We start from the raw sequence: 13,692 nt of genomic DNA, 5'->3' as shown, positions 1-13,692 counted from the left end.
TGGTAATAAAAAATCAGGGTGTGTCCAGAGGGCGCTGCCTCAGCCCTGCAGGTCTGTTTTGACCACACTGACTGGGCCATGTTTAAAGTGGCTGCCACCTATGGTCATCACATCGACTTGGAGCAGTATGCATCGTCCATCACTGGGTACATTAACGATGTGACTGTCTCCAAGACCACACATGCCAACCAGAAACCGTGGATGACCTCAAGGGTACCTGTGCTTCTGAAGGTGTGGAATGCTGCCTTCAGATCTGGGGACAAGGTGGTCCTCAGGACAGTGAGGGCTAACCTACCCTGCAGCACAAGGGCAGCCAAGTATGAATATGACAAAAAATCCACAGCTGCTTTCTGGACTCCAAAGACACACAGCGCAAATGGCAGGGAATCCAGGACATCACAGACTATAAGACCACAACCCCCATCTACAGCAGTGACTCTTCCCTGATATGCTGAATGACTTCTATGCACAGTTTGATGTCCTGAACAACACACCTGCAAGGAAGATCATCCCCCTTTGAGAGGAAAAGGTACTGTGTTTGTCCACAGCTGACGTAAGTAGAATTTTGCTGAAAGTGAACCATCGTAAAGCTGCTGGACCAGACAGCATACCTGGCGGGGTGCTCAGGGAATGTGTGGAGCAGCTGACAGATGTTGACATGTCTGTAATGACAACTCCCTGAGTCAGGCGATTATACCCAAGTGTTTCAAGGCCACCATCATCATTATTCCTGTGCTGGAAAAGTCATCTGTCTCCTGACTCAATGACTTTCGCACTATAGCACTGACACTGACCATCATGAAGTGCTTCGAGAGGCTGGCCATGGGGAACCATACAACTGGATGTTCTGCACCACATGACTCCCTCCAGTATGCATACCAATGAAACTCTGCTCTCCACCTGACCCTCTCCCATCTGGAAAAGAACACCTATGCAAGAATTCTGTTCATGGACTTCAGTATAGCAGTCAACACCACCATCCCCCAGAAGTTCACAGGGAAGCTGGACCTGATAGGTTTCAACACTTCCCTGTGCAACTGGATTGTGGTTTTCCCGACAGATTGATCCAAGACAGTCCACATCAGCCGCAGTCTCCAACACCATCACTCTGAGCATCAGCGCTCCCCAGGGCTGTGTGCTCAGTCCACTTCTGTTCACTGTGCCGACTCATGACTGCATGGCCACATGCAGCACTAACACCATCATCAAGTTTGCTGATGACACAACAGTGTTACATGATGAGTCGACATACAGAAGTGAGATACAATGACTGGTGGACTGGTGCAAGTGCAACAACCTGTCTCTTAATGTGGACGATGATTGTTAACTTCAGGACAGCCCATGGTGTCCATTCACCACTGCTCATCGAGGGCTCTGCTATAGATTTGGTCAAGACCACCACATTCCTTGGTGTACACCTGGCAGCTGACCTCACCTGGACCCTCAACACCTCCTCCTTAGTCAATGAGGCACACCAGTATCTCCATGTACTTTGGCAGCTGAAGAGGGCAAGTCTACATCCCGCATCCTGAACATGTTCTACAGGGGAACCACTGAGAGTGTCACTGTCTGGTTTGGGACCTGCAACATTTCTGACTTCTCTACCCTACGTTGAGGACATCTTCCTCAAACATTGCATCTGCAAAGCCTCCAGCATTGTGGAAGACCCCTCCCATCCTTCACCACCCTGTCTCTGTCCCCCTCCCATCTGGCAGAAGGTACAAAATTAACGGACCGTCCTCTTCTAGGTTCTGCTTCAGCTTTTTCCCCAAAGCTGCACTTCATGAACAATATTTCATGCCACTGTATGCTATGAACTGTCATAGATTGTATGGCTATAATGACATACTTGACTTGAAAAGCTGCTTCAGGGATGAGATAGAGCACAAGCTTCAGCAGAACAGTGTGAAGCAGGTGTGTGCAGTGGGATGAGGACCATCACTGTCTGCAAGCAGCCTGGAAACACTGTGATGGAACGGAGCACAGATGGGGATAAAGAGCTAATCTGTCCTTCAGCAGATCTGACTTATGAACCAGGCCAGCTCTCCCTCCCCCCCGGCACCACCAGCCTCAGTGTGCCAGCTGAGAGGGTTCCAAGCCCTTCACTGCTCCCTCCTGCTTCCAAAAATCTCCACACCTTCCTGCAAATTCCCCATCAAAGACACCAGGCCCCCACTCCACGTCCTAGTCTGTCTCCACTGAGCAGGCGGGAGAAAAGCTGAGACCAATCACCATCCAGCAGGAGAAAGTGGAGGCAGCATCAAACTCATTGGGAAGCACAGCTCTGACACAGGACTGTCCCAGGACACACTGGAGGCAGGAGCGGAGAAGAGGATGATGGCAAGATGGGACAGGATCATGAACGATTCTGCTCATCCCCTCCAGGGGGCGCTGTCTGGGAGCACCAGCTCATCTCATCACGGTGCTAAAAAGTGCCACTGGGGATCATTCCTGCCTGCCACACCACCATCAGACACCGTAACACCTCCTCCCAACACGCCAGGTCCACCTCCTGCTGTAACACATGGCAGGACAGCATTTTAACTTCAGACAGCACTGGACTGGACAATGTAAGAGCAAAATGAAGGTTATGATGTGACCTACAGCTAATGTGTGTTAATAACAGATCACTGCCCTAGCCTCAGCATGTTTTTGGACATGGGCCGGCATGGTGGTGCAGTGGTTAGCACTGTTGCCTCTGGGACCCGGGTTCGAGTCTCCGCCTGGGTTACATGTGTGTGGAGTTTGCATGTTCTCCCCATGTCGTCGTGGGGTTTCCTCCGGGTACTCCGGTTTCCCCCCACAGTCCAAAAACATGCTGAGGCTAAATGGAGTTGCTAAATTGCCCGTAGGTGTGCATGTGTGAGTGAATGTGTGTGTGAGTGTGCCCTGAGATGGGCTGGCCCCCCATCCCGGGTTGTTCCCTGCCTCGTGCCCATTGCTTCCGGGATAGGCTCTGGACCCCCCGCGACCCAGTAGGATAAGCGGTTTGGAAAATGGATGGATGGATAATAATAATAGATACTTTATCAAAGCTGGCTGTTGCTCCAACCACCGTTTGTACGTGAAAACTAATCTGTGACAGTTTTCTGGCTAATTTCATACAAATTAGATCTGCAGTAATAATTAATATTTTATATCTGGAATATGATTTAGAAATCAGTGGACAATAGTTTTGAAAAATAACAAAATCAACACAATGTCCACTAATCACACATTACCAGTATTTCTCAGTGGGATATACAGTATATAATATAATATAATATAATATAATATAATATAATATAAAGGTTCTTATTTTGTTGGTCCCTCTTTGGTAAAATAAAAATGGCGACAGGTGTTTCCACACCAGCCTGAACACAGACTGAGATCTTTAATCCCTTCAAACTAAAATTCTGAATGTCACTGCAGCTTCCCAAACACAAACAGATTCAAAGCTAATAATAACATTTGACCACTGCACTAAAATAAATAAGTAATTAAACATAAAACGTTCAACAGTCCAAACAGAGGTTGACATATTGTGTTTAATCCATCTCTTCAAAATAAAATTCTACATGTCACTGCAACTTCCCAAATAGAAACAATTAAGAATATTAACACAATTTACATATGATATATCAAGCCCTTGACTAGTCATGGTTAACAACTTCACTATTTCAGAATAAGTCTGAAATAGTCTCAAGAAAATTAGGTTTATTGTGGGGAACCAGGAAGACAGAGAACAACGATCAACTAACATTAATGACAGATCTGGGGGAAACGGACTCAGACATGGACTAAATACACAGAACACATCAGACTGATAGAAAACAGCTGGGCACAATCGGGGGAGCACATGTGGTTGATCAGGGGGCATGGTACACAAGAGGAGTGTACGCACAGGGCATGACAATATCTATATTGCATTATACACACAACCACAGCTGTCGTTTCGGCTATGCTTCAGTATGGTGGTATATTAAAGATTCATACTGTATGGGAAACTATAACCTGTATACCAAATTAATGGGTGTATCACCCAGCACTATTCCAAAGACTGCAAAATGTATGTTTGCAAGCGAATATCAAACGAATGTCAACACAAACATATACAATGATCAGTAAACACAGTAACTGGTGGAAGGTTGCAACACTGGAGCAGGATCCACGCCTGTTTCTGCAGCCAAAGGCTGCACAGTGTAAAGGACTGTTTCAACTTCTCTGATATGGTGGTCAAATTGTTGCAATATATGTCATGGATTTATACTCTGTTTACAGACCATCCTGGAGGCCAGTCCACTCCCCACCCTCTCCAGCCTGAGACCCTGAACCCAGATCACCTGCATTGTTTCATCCTGATTTGTTTCATCCTTCTCCTCTGCCTCGTCTTCCTGGCCTGCTACGTTTATAACAAAGGTCAGACATGTGTGATGTCACTGTGTTTTCTGTTCCCTGTCTGTTTGGTCCTTTTGCATGTCATTCAGCCCCAGACTGGGCCGTAGCAGATGTGCAGTCTGTCAGTACAGACACTATACACTTCCTGTGGGCTGTGTGTTAATTCACTGTGATACAGTGTAACTCTGACTTTCTTCCTTAGCTAAAGGCCAGTGGGGCTCAGTGGGTCACACCTGCAGGACTGCTGAGCAGTTAAAATGCAAAAGTTACACACAGTATCAGCTGCCTTGGTGTTAATCCTTACATTAAATATTAGTATTTTGTGAATATTCAGACATACATTCAACTGTATCTAGAAATCTTTATGTTTGACTATCATTTTTCTGTGTTTCCTGCTTTAAAACCTCAAACCTGCAGCCAGTCTCTTTGTAACACAAGCGTGTCCAGCATGCAAGGTGCAGTGAGACAGTGTGAGAGCAGCAGCCCTTATCAGCAGGGCTGGTAGAGCACCCTGTGCACTCTGTGAATGACGTCACTCTTAACTGTTTCAGCGCCGCTGAGGAAGAGCTCTGACTGACAGCAGAGGGGAAGCAGGACCAGCCGACACGATCAGGTACTGTCACTGACAGGGCTTTCTGTGGCCTTCAGACCACAGCGGGAAAGTGTCTCTGCTTAATCACACATGTTCATATAGCAAATTAAACTATGCTGAGTGTTTTATGTTCACTCTAGTACTTTTAACTGATATATAAAATAAAGTTCTTACTTTGCTTTACAGGAAGGAAATGATGAGGTCCAGTATGTGTCAGTGAATTTCAAATCACCCAAGAAGCGAGACCAAACAAGAGAAAGAAATGAACAGGATACTGTCTATGCCAGAATTAAGTGACAGGGATGTTCATTCCTGAGCACCAAACAGAAAACGGGCATAAAGAAAGATTCATAATGTGGTTGTCATTGATTCTGATGATATTGAATTTATTGGAAATTTAATTTGGCAAGATTATTTTGTTAGTGATGACTAACTAAGTATTTAATAAAAACCAGATATTTGTCTCCATCATTGACTTGTGCTGGTTACTGCACTGACGTTCAGCTCATTCAGTGACTAGTGGTGTGTGTTGCGGTGGCTCATAGACACGTCACCGTGTCCTAATGGTGGCCGAAACGGACCGTCTTACTGGTTTAATCTGTTGTAATGGTTTGTAAGTTTGTTGCTGTACAGAGCAACTGCTGTTTTTATTTATCATTCTTAATGGGGCTAATGGGTTTGTGAAGAAGCAAATGTACACACACATGCTCTTGTGAAGGGTGCCAGGTAGGTAGAAAACAATGATCTAAAGTAGGGAGCAACACCAGAACAAATACAGCATTGCAGGGGCAAACACAGGGGTAGTGATGTTAGGTGTGATACTGAATGATTGCATCACAGATCACAGTTCAAAGCTCAGTTCGTTCTTGCTACGTGATCTAGGACATCTGACGCTTAGTTCGGACCACAACCACATGACTGTTTTGGCTTTGGAGTCATAAGGAAGCATGAATCCTGACACAGGCGTTGCTGTGTAGGTCGGGCATCTGCTTTGCAAACTGTTAGTAAAAAGAAAATAGTGATGGAACAAAAAAATCTATGAAAAAAATAACAGTATATATTGTTATTTAAGGGGCGGCATGGTGGTGCAGTGGTTAGCACTGTTGCCTCACACCTCTGGGACCCGGGTTCGAGTCTCCGCCTGGGTCACATGTGTGTGGAGTTTGCATGTTCTCCCCATGTCGTCGTGGGATTTCCTCCGGGTACTCCGGTTTCCCCCCCACAGTCCAAAAACATCCATCCATTTTCCAAACCGCATATCCTACTGGGTCGCGGGGGGTCCGGAGCCTATCCCGGAAGCAATGGGCACGAGGCAGGGAACAACCCAGGATGGGGGGGCCAGCCCATCACAGGACACACTCACACAACATTCACGCACACATGCACACCTACAGGCAATTTAGTAACTCCAATTAGCCAATTAACTGGTATCTCCAGATGGCCAAACTTTCCTTGAACTGCCTGGACCTTGAAAGGCAGAAGTAACTGGTATCTCCAGATATCCGACTTGTCCTTTATTTGTCAGATGACTGTCGCATTTTAGGCCATAAAAGATGTATGCATTTGTTGCTCGGGGAGCAGAACATGAGACGCATGTTTGCTGAGTGTCTGTTTCCTTTGAGCTCATCGAATAATAAAGTTCTGTCAAACACTTAAACATCGGACTTCGAGAAATTTCTTCCACAGGGGGCGGGGAATAGGAGATTGGAGTGAGAGGAGTTAGATTGGAGCAAAATAGTTTTTTGACCTCCTGGTAAGATTGCTCTCGAATTTTGATATAAATGTATTTATTTTATTTTGTGGATAAAATTTTATGTTTGTAATATTGGTTAAAGACTCTAAGTAAACAGTTAAGTTTTGCGAAGCAGTTTCTTGGAGTTTTATGGAGTGAATTTGGGCGGGAGAATCTTTCGAGCATCAAGCTAAGCTTCAATAGGTACACGCAAGAACCTACAATCTTTATGTCACCCGGCTTCCTTCCTACAACTGTGAGCCACTTCAGTCCCTTCCTGTAAGTACAAATTTGCCTGGGTAACAATATTATTTAGAACTAGTGTAAGAGTACTTCATGTAAAATATTGATCTCCATTTCAGAATGATGCAGAGAGGAAGGACATTATTGTGTTCCCACTATGGACTCCTGGGCATTTTCAGCTTTGTGTATGTAGGAGCACATCAATACCATACAATACACTTAACCGAATAAAAGCCCAAAAGTCTGAGGATGTTAGGATTTTAAGATTTTATTGTAATTGTGTCAGTTACATCTTGGTACAGCTTTAATTTACGCATTTTAAGCCATGGGCAACTACTGTGAATCATTGACTGACTGTTATTGCAATGGCATTGCTTAACACCTTGAGTAACTGTCTCTTAGGTGATGAAGCCAGGTATAAAAGAAATGTTCTTTCTGGACTCACGATGTGCTAAGAAAAGGACATGATTTGGTGGCCACCAATATGTGTCACTCTTGAGGTCAATTTTCTGTTTATGTTAGTGTGCAGGAACCTGTTCAGTGTTCCAGGTTAAGTACATTTTATATCATGTTCTGATCTATTTTGTGTTCAGCATGTCTTCAGTTTATTCAGTGAATTCACATGCTTACTTGACAGACCTGTACTGTGGAGCACAGCCTTTTGATTAAAAGGTGATACATCAGATGTTAAATCAGATATTTAAATTATAGTATTAAAATACCTGGAAGATGAGTTCTGACAGTAGAATTGGTTTATCCGATATAGTTACCAAATTATGTTATTAAATTGTCGTTATAATTGGGCAGTACAGTTCAGTCTGAATAAATGTGTCAGCTAAATGCTGTAAATGTTAAAATGTGATCAAACAGAAATTACAGAACTTTATAAGATACAGGTTGATCAAGACTAAACATATGAATGTACTTTCACATTTTGTTTATTGTGTACAGGCTGTGTTTCTAAGCCTGTTTGTAAAGAGCATGGTGTTGCAGCGTGTGGCTCAGTGGGCTAAGCCTGTGTGCCTGTAATCAGAAGGTCACCGGTTCAAACCCACCCGCAGCATGTCTACAGCTCCTTCAGCAAGGTTCTTAACCCCCAGCTTCCTGGGCACCCGAACAGGTGGCTGCCCTTCGCAGACAACTTATTCTACAAAGAGCAAGTTGAGGGAAGCGTAAAAAAGAATTTCCCCATGGGGACAATAAAGGGTCGATTACTATTAAGAACAGTTGTTAACAATTAATATTTTATTTGTACTAGCCATAATTTCTGTATGTTATATCTTAAAATAACAGGAAGCTTGCAGAGAAAATCAGTCCAGAGGAGTGATCTGAAATGAATGGCTTTGAGTTGGAGGTATGTGATCATGTGTGTGATTATATCGAGATTTTCTTATACAGTTATATTGATGAAATGTGATTAAATAGTGTTTTATTCCATTGTGATAATAAAGGGGTTTCCAAGCCAAGACAAGACTTTGAGGTTGACTGTGGCATCTACATGTTGATGGTAAGATTCGTCATTCAGATATTTTTGGACTGTCAAGATGCTTTTGAGAAGTCATGAACATTGACATTTATTTTTTAATTGACAGTCTGCTTTATATGTGGTGCTGGATGCTCCCTTTTATTACACCATAGTAAGTAGCTCTTTTTAGAGAGCAATAAAGTATGTGTGCAAAGAAGTCACTAAATGACACTAAATTGATTTTTAATAGTTAGACATGCCGAAATTGCGGAAATGCAGACATGCCTGCTGCTAATGGAAAACTTCAGTCTCCGAAGGTCAGTGTGTGTATCTGTTTGTTTTCATGTGTAGGGACAAAACATTTCAACTTCTTTATGACGTGAAGGTTGGTAACGATGCTGAATTAGTTTCTTATTCGCCGCTTCCATAGAGTGGAGTGTTCGCGGCGACAAAAGCTGTGTGCCACACGCTGCACAGTTTATAGTTAAAGACATATTGGAAATACAGAATAACGTATGAATAAAACATTTAGCCTGTAACACATTTATTTATTTTATATATATGTAAAACCTTAGATTGCATAATTCATTCCGGAAATTCAAATCATTCAAATATGAAAGGGAATTTTCCCATTAGGAATAATGTAAACTCTGATGATTCGTTCCAGAACCCAGCCAACATGTCCACGTGGGCCCCACATGGGTTTTATGATGGGCCAAATCATGGGCCCCAATTGGTTGGCCCATCTTGGACCCATCTTATTTTGTCCTCAGTTTCCACATTGGTTTCAACATGATATACTGTGGGGCAACCCATGAGGGTTACCGATGGGTCTGCAATGGGTGCAACAAGGGGATGTAGTGGGTAGAATATAGGATTTATCTGGGCCCCAAGCAACATATTGTATATGGGTCCTTTCTGTGTGTTTGATGGGTACAGTGTAGGATTTTGTGTCAGAAGCATAAAAGGAATTATCATTACTGTATTATTATGGACTCTGTTATAATTTTTCCAGCTTATCTACAAATTTGACATGATGACAGACTTAGGGATCAGATTTGTAATCTGGGGACTCTGCCTGTAGTTCAGAACTTAGGTGCTCAGAGAGCTTTACTGCTGTCCTGCTGACAGAAATCAGCTCCTCTGGGATTCATGTGAAGATCCTGTGTGTTTTATTACAGCTACAGAGGAGAGAGCAGACATTTTAGTGTAGCTTTGACCCAGAGGCCTGTGGCCCCATCGTCACCATGGAGACAAGACCCACAACCGCACCCTGCAGACGTTCAGAGTGAAGCTGCTGAAACCCACCAGCCTGTGACAGACTTTCCATCAGCCGTTATTAACCTCAGTCACAGAGAGACCCGACAGTGCACCAGAGACACAGGCCACAGTTTGCTCCTAAATCAGTAAGCAGATGATTTAAAAGGCCCTGCTTAGTTTCTAAGCAGCACCAGAGGGCCAGAGGTGGGGTTTTCTTATTTAGAGAAGCCTGTGCTTGTCTGAGTATCAGAGATTTTACATCAGAGGCTGTAGCAGGTGTGGATCTTACCCAAACGTGCAGATGAGCCCCACACTATGCTGTCTGTAGAATGAACAGAGCTGTAATCTGCATTATACTCTTTCATCTCATTTAAACAGACCGGAACTCCCTGTATCCACAGCCCCCTGGAGCAGCCCACCCCCCAGAACCCCACAAACACGGGTACGAGAGAGTCCACTGGATCCACAGAGATTGTGTTCAGCAAGAGAAAGTTAGCAGCTCTTGTGTTTTGCTAAACTGTCAGTGCTGTGCTGTTCACTCACTTCCTCTGTGACCTGTAGGCTATTTCTGTATTCAGTGTGAATCTCTGTGGTGAAGAGTCCAGCATGATTGGAACAGCAGGTAGTGCAGTGCAAACCGCTCCTGTCCGGTTTCTAACAGAGCAGAGGTGTGAATGTTAAACTTCAATGTTAAAATTGTTTAATTCAGACTTTTAACTAACAGGGTTCAGTATCAGTATTTTCTGTTGTCATCAGTGAACATCAGGCTGTATTTCTCAACTTCCAATGAAATGTTTTTCAGGTTCGTACTCAGTTCTAAGGGACTTGATATTAAATCAGATTCTAATGTGTCAGTGTTAGTAAAGTGGCTGGCTGGGTTAGTTAACTGAGGTAATCTACTAACTGGAGTGGTTTTCCTTAACCTGTATGACTGACACTGCAGATGGTCATGATGTTATTTTAACGTTATTTAAATGTTACAGCATCTGACCCTGAGGATGCAGACTGCAGACAGCCGGGCTGAGTTTGTATTTTTATTCCCATCCTTCATACCTGTGAATCCTGACCTCTTTCATCTCGATCTTCTCTAACTGCAGGATGATGTTCAGGCTTCTGCTGATCCTCTGCCTTGGTCACTGTCTCCCTGCTGTCTTAGGGGTGGAATTAGGTGAGTAACTGACCCTGTGTGTAATTAGCTGTGTATGTCAGAGCTTCTGTGGTTTGTTATGCGGTATGGGGTATATCCATATACTCAGCTCACTAGACGAGACACGATATTGGGTTCATGAGAACAAGATAATATTTTAACAATATTTTAAAGAACACTTAAATATATTACTGGAATGCAGCCTTTTATTTGATTGATTTGAAAGACATGCTAAATAATGCAGATGTATGGTGAAATGTGTTAATCACCATCATCAGAACAGAATAAATATCTAGCACCATAAAATATTTCACCACAAACTCAAATGACAGGCTTCTCTCCTATAAATTAACTTCTCAATAGAACATACAATAGAATATAAATAAAACAATATAAATAAATAAACATAAACCTTTTTTTAATGTTTTCTTCACCGGTGCAGTGGATTTAAGTAATGAGCTATGATGGTGCCTCAAATGGCTTTGCATAGTAGCAGCATTAGCCGCTGTGTGCGGCATTATCTTCCTACAGCCTGATGCTTACAGATGGTTCGTATTTTGTCTGTCACCCTTTCACCGGTTATATTTTCCACCAGGTACCCAAAATACTGCCACACAAAAGGTTTAAAAGTGTCTGGAGCGTCTGCTGCGGTAAGTTCGTCAGATGGTGACATGTTTACAGCAGCTGATTTGCGACGCCTTCTCGAGATCGCTTTTCACTCCGACGAGAAATCTCGTCATCTTGTAATATCACGAGATCTTGTTACACCCCTATTATGTGGTGATGTGAGTGTCTGATGTGGATGTCTGCTGTAACACTCTCCTCTCCGGGGGGGGTGGGTCGGATCTCAATCTGTCTCTGTTGTGCTGTATTGACTGTCATGAGGGACACACCGTCACGCTGCCCTGTGATGGCCCAGCAGCTACAGACACCAAGGAGGTTGATGTTCTGTGGATGTTTGAAGTCAGACCTGTCTGTTCATATGAAAATGAGAGCTGGTGTGAGACTGGTCATTATGTGAATCAAACTCAGCTTGGATCCATCAGACAGAACAACTTCTCTTTGGCCATTAATCCTGTCAGAAAAGACGATGACGGGGAGTATGAGTGTCGAATCAATTATGAAGATATATGAAGCTTTTGGCTTATTATTAAAGGTAAGTGACCCTTCTGATGGTTCCCCTTCCCCCTTAAACCCCCCTGAGACCCGTCTCTGTGGGGCAGAGCCTCCTACAGCTCAGTCTGCCCCCCGACCCGCATGAACAGAACCGTGACCCAGAAGCTGAGAGCAGTAGGGATCCCTCTGCAGGCCGCCTTTATCCCCCGGCCCCCAGCTCTCTGCAGGCCTCCTTTATCCCCCGGCCCCCAGCTCTCTGCAGGCCGCCTTTATCCCCCGACCCCCAGCTCTCTGCAGGCCGCCTTTATCCCCCGGCCCCCGGCTCTCTGCAGGCCGCCTTTATCCCCCGGCCCCCGGCTCTCTGCAGGCCGCCTTTATCCCCCGGCCCCCAGCTCTCTGCAGGCCGCCTTTATCCCCCGGCTCTCCGCGGGCCGCCTTCATTCCCCGGCCCCCAGCTCTCTGCTGCTACCCTGCATCTCACACTCACTGCTGCAGCTCTGAGTTACAGGCTCACACTGACTCTGCTGCTTCTGTCCCTCTCTGTCTGCAGGAGACGGGAAATGAAGGGTTACAGAGACGCCCCCTAGAGGTCAGTGCTGGTTTACTTAGATTTAAAATCTTTTAAATTAAATGTAAACTCACATAACGGTGCAATGTGTATTTATAGGAAATCATATTATAGAAAAATGTTACTGTGGCCTGTCGGTGCTAAGAGCTTAGCATGTCTGTTTATTAACTGACATGAATATGATGGGATGTTACAGGTTTCCTAGCAAACATGTTTGTGCAGCATGCAGTAGAGCCTAACCGATAAATTGGCATGAGCTAATATGAGCTAATTGCAGGTAAATCAGTATTGGTGTTTTAAGATGGATTCTGTCCCTCTTTGTCTGCAGGAGGCCAGAATCAAACATCTGCAGTTACCCCGACTGAAGTTTTGCACAAGTTTATTTCATATAAATGAGGCTGTTAGCCCCCCCTGGCGTCTGACCCCCCCAGTCTGAGTTTCCCTCCATGTTTTAGTCATGTCCATGACGATGCGTTCAGTGTCACTGTGGTGTGTCGGTGTAAACAGCGTAGCACGCGTGTTTAATAAGTGATACGAATATGATGGGATGTTACAGGCTCCCTAACATACGTGTGTGAGGTCAGCATGCAAACGCATAGCCAGTGTTCAGAGATCATGGCTGTATGACTGGGTTTGGCACAAACAGGAATAAACTGTCAGAATTCACACAGGATCTGCTGATTAGTTTCTCTTTTCCCTCCCGGATCAGATCCTGTTTGCAGGCCATACAGAGAGAGAGAAGATCCTCCAGGTGAGTTTATACCCTGTGTGATAAACATGCTTCTGCTCCAGTGTGATTCCTGTATTAATCTGATGTGATGGTAGATATTTATTGTACATGCTACTGCTTAGTAATCAATTCTTATGGCAGTAAGTGGTCACCATGGTTTGTACAAAATCAACTGATTTGCTTCTTTATACCAGGGTCAGTAAACAAAGACAAACAGGATTCTGATGAAAACCCTCCAGGTGAGTTTATACCCTGTGTGATAAACATGCTTCTGCCCCAGTGTAGATGCTGCTGTCTGTATCCAATTTATCTGCTTTCTATCTCTGTGTGAATAGTTATTGATTGAGTTATTAGACAGACACTAACATGTCATTAAACTTACACACCAGCCTACAGCACCTACCTACCTCTAATGGTGGATTCTTAGTGTTTATTTACATGCTAATTGTCACGCCCAGCTCG

General features: G+C 44.2%; 1 long non-coding RNA gene across 1 annotated transcript; it reads left to right on the top strand.

Annotated features, from left to right (window-relative positions):
• Window positions 1-12,503: 12,503 nt before the first annotated feature.
• LOC125739995 (uncharacterized) lies at window positions 12,504-13,475 on the top strand. Its single transcript, XR_007397414.1, has 3 exons — window positions 12,504-12,521; window positions 13,210-13,251; window positions 13,425-13,475. It is a non-coding gene; the product is annotated as an uncharacterized LOC125739995 (long non-coding RNA).
• Window positions 13,476-13,692: the final 217 nt, after the last annotated feature.

The sequence above is a fragment of the Brienomyrus brachyistius genome, chromosome 4 (assembly GCF_023856365.1).
Source record: "Brienomyrus brachyistius isolate T26 chromosome 4, BBRACH_0.4, whole genome shotgun sequence".
Taxonomy (NCBI): Eukaryota; Metazoa; Chordata; class Actinopteri; order Osteoglossiformes; family Mormyridae; genus Brienomyrus; species Brienomyrus brachyistius.
The sequence above is the reverse complement of the archived record's forward strand: the minus strand, read 5'-3'. Positions and strand labels throughout refer to the sequence as shown.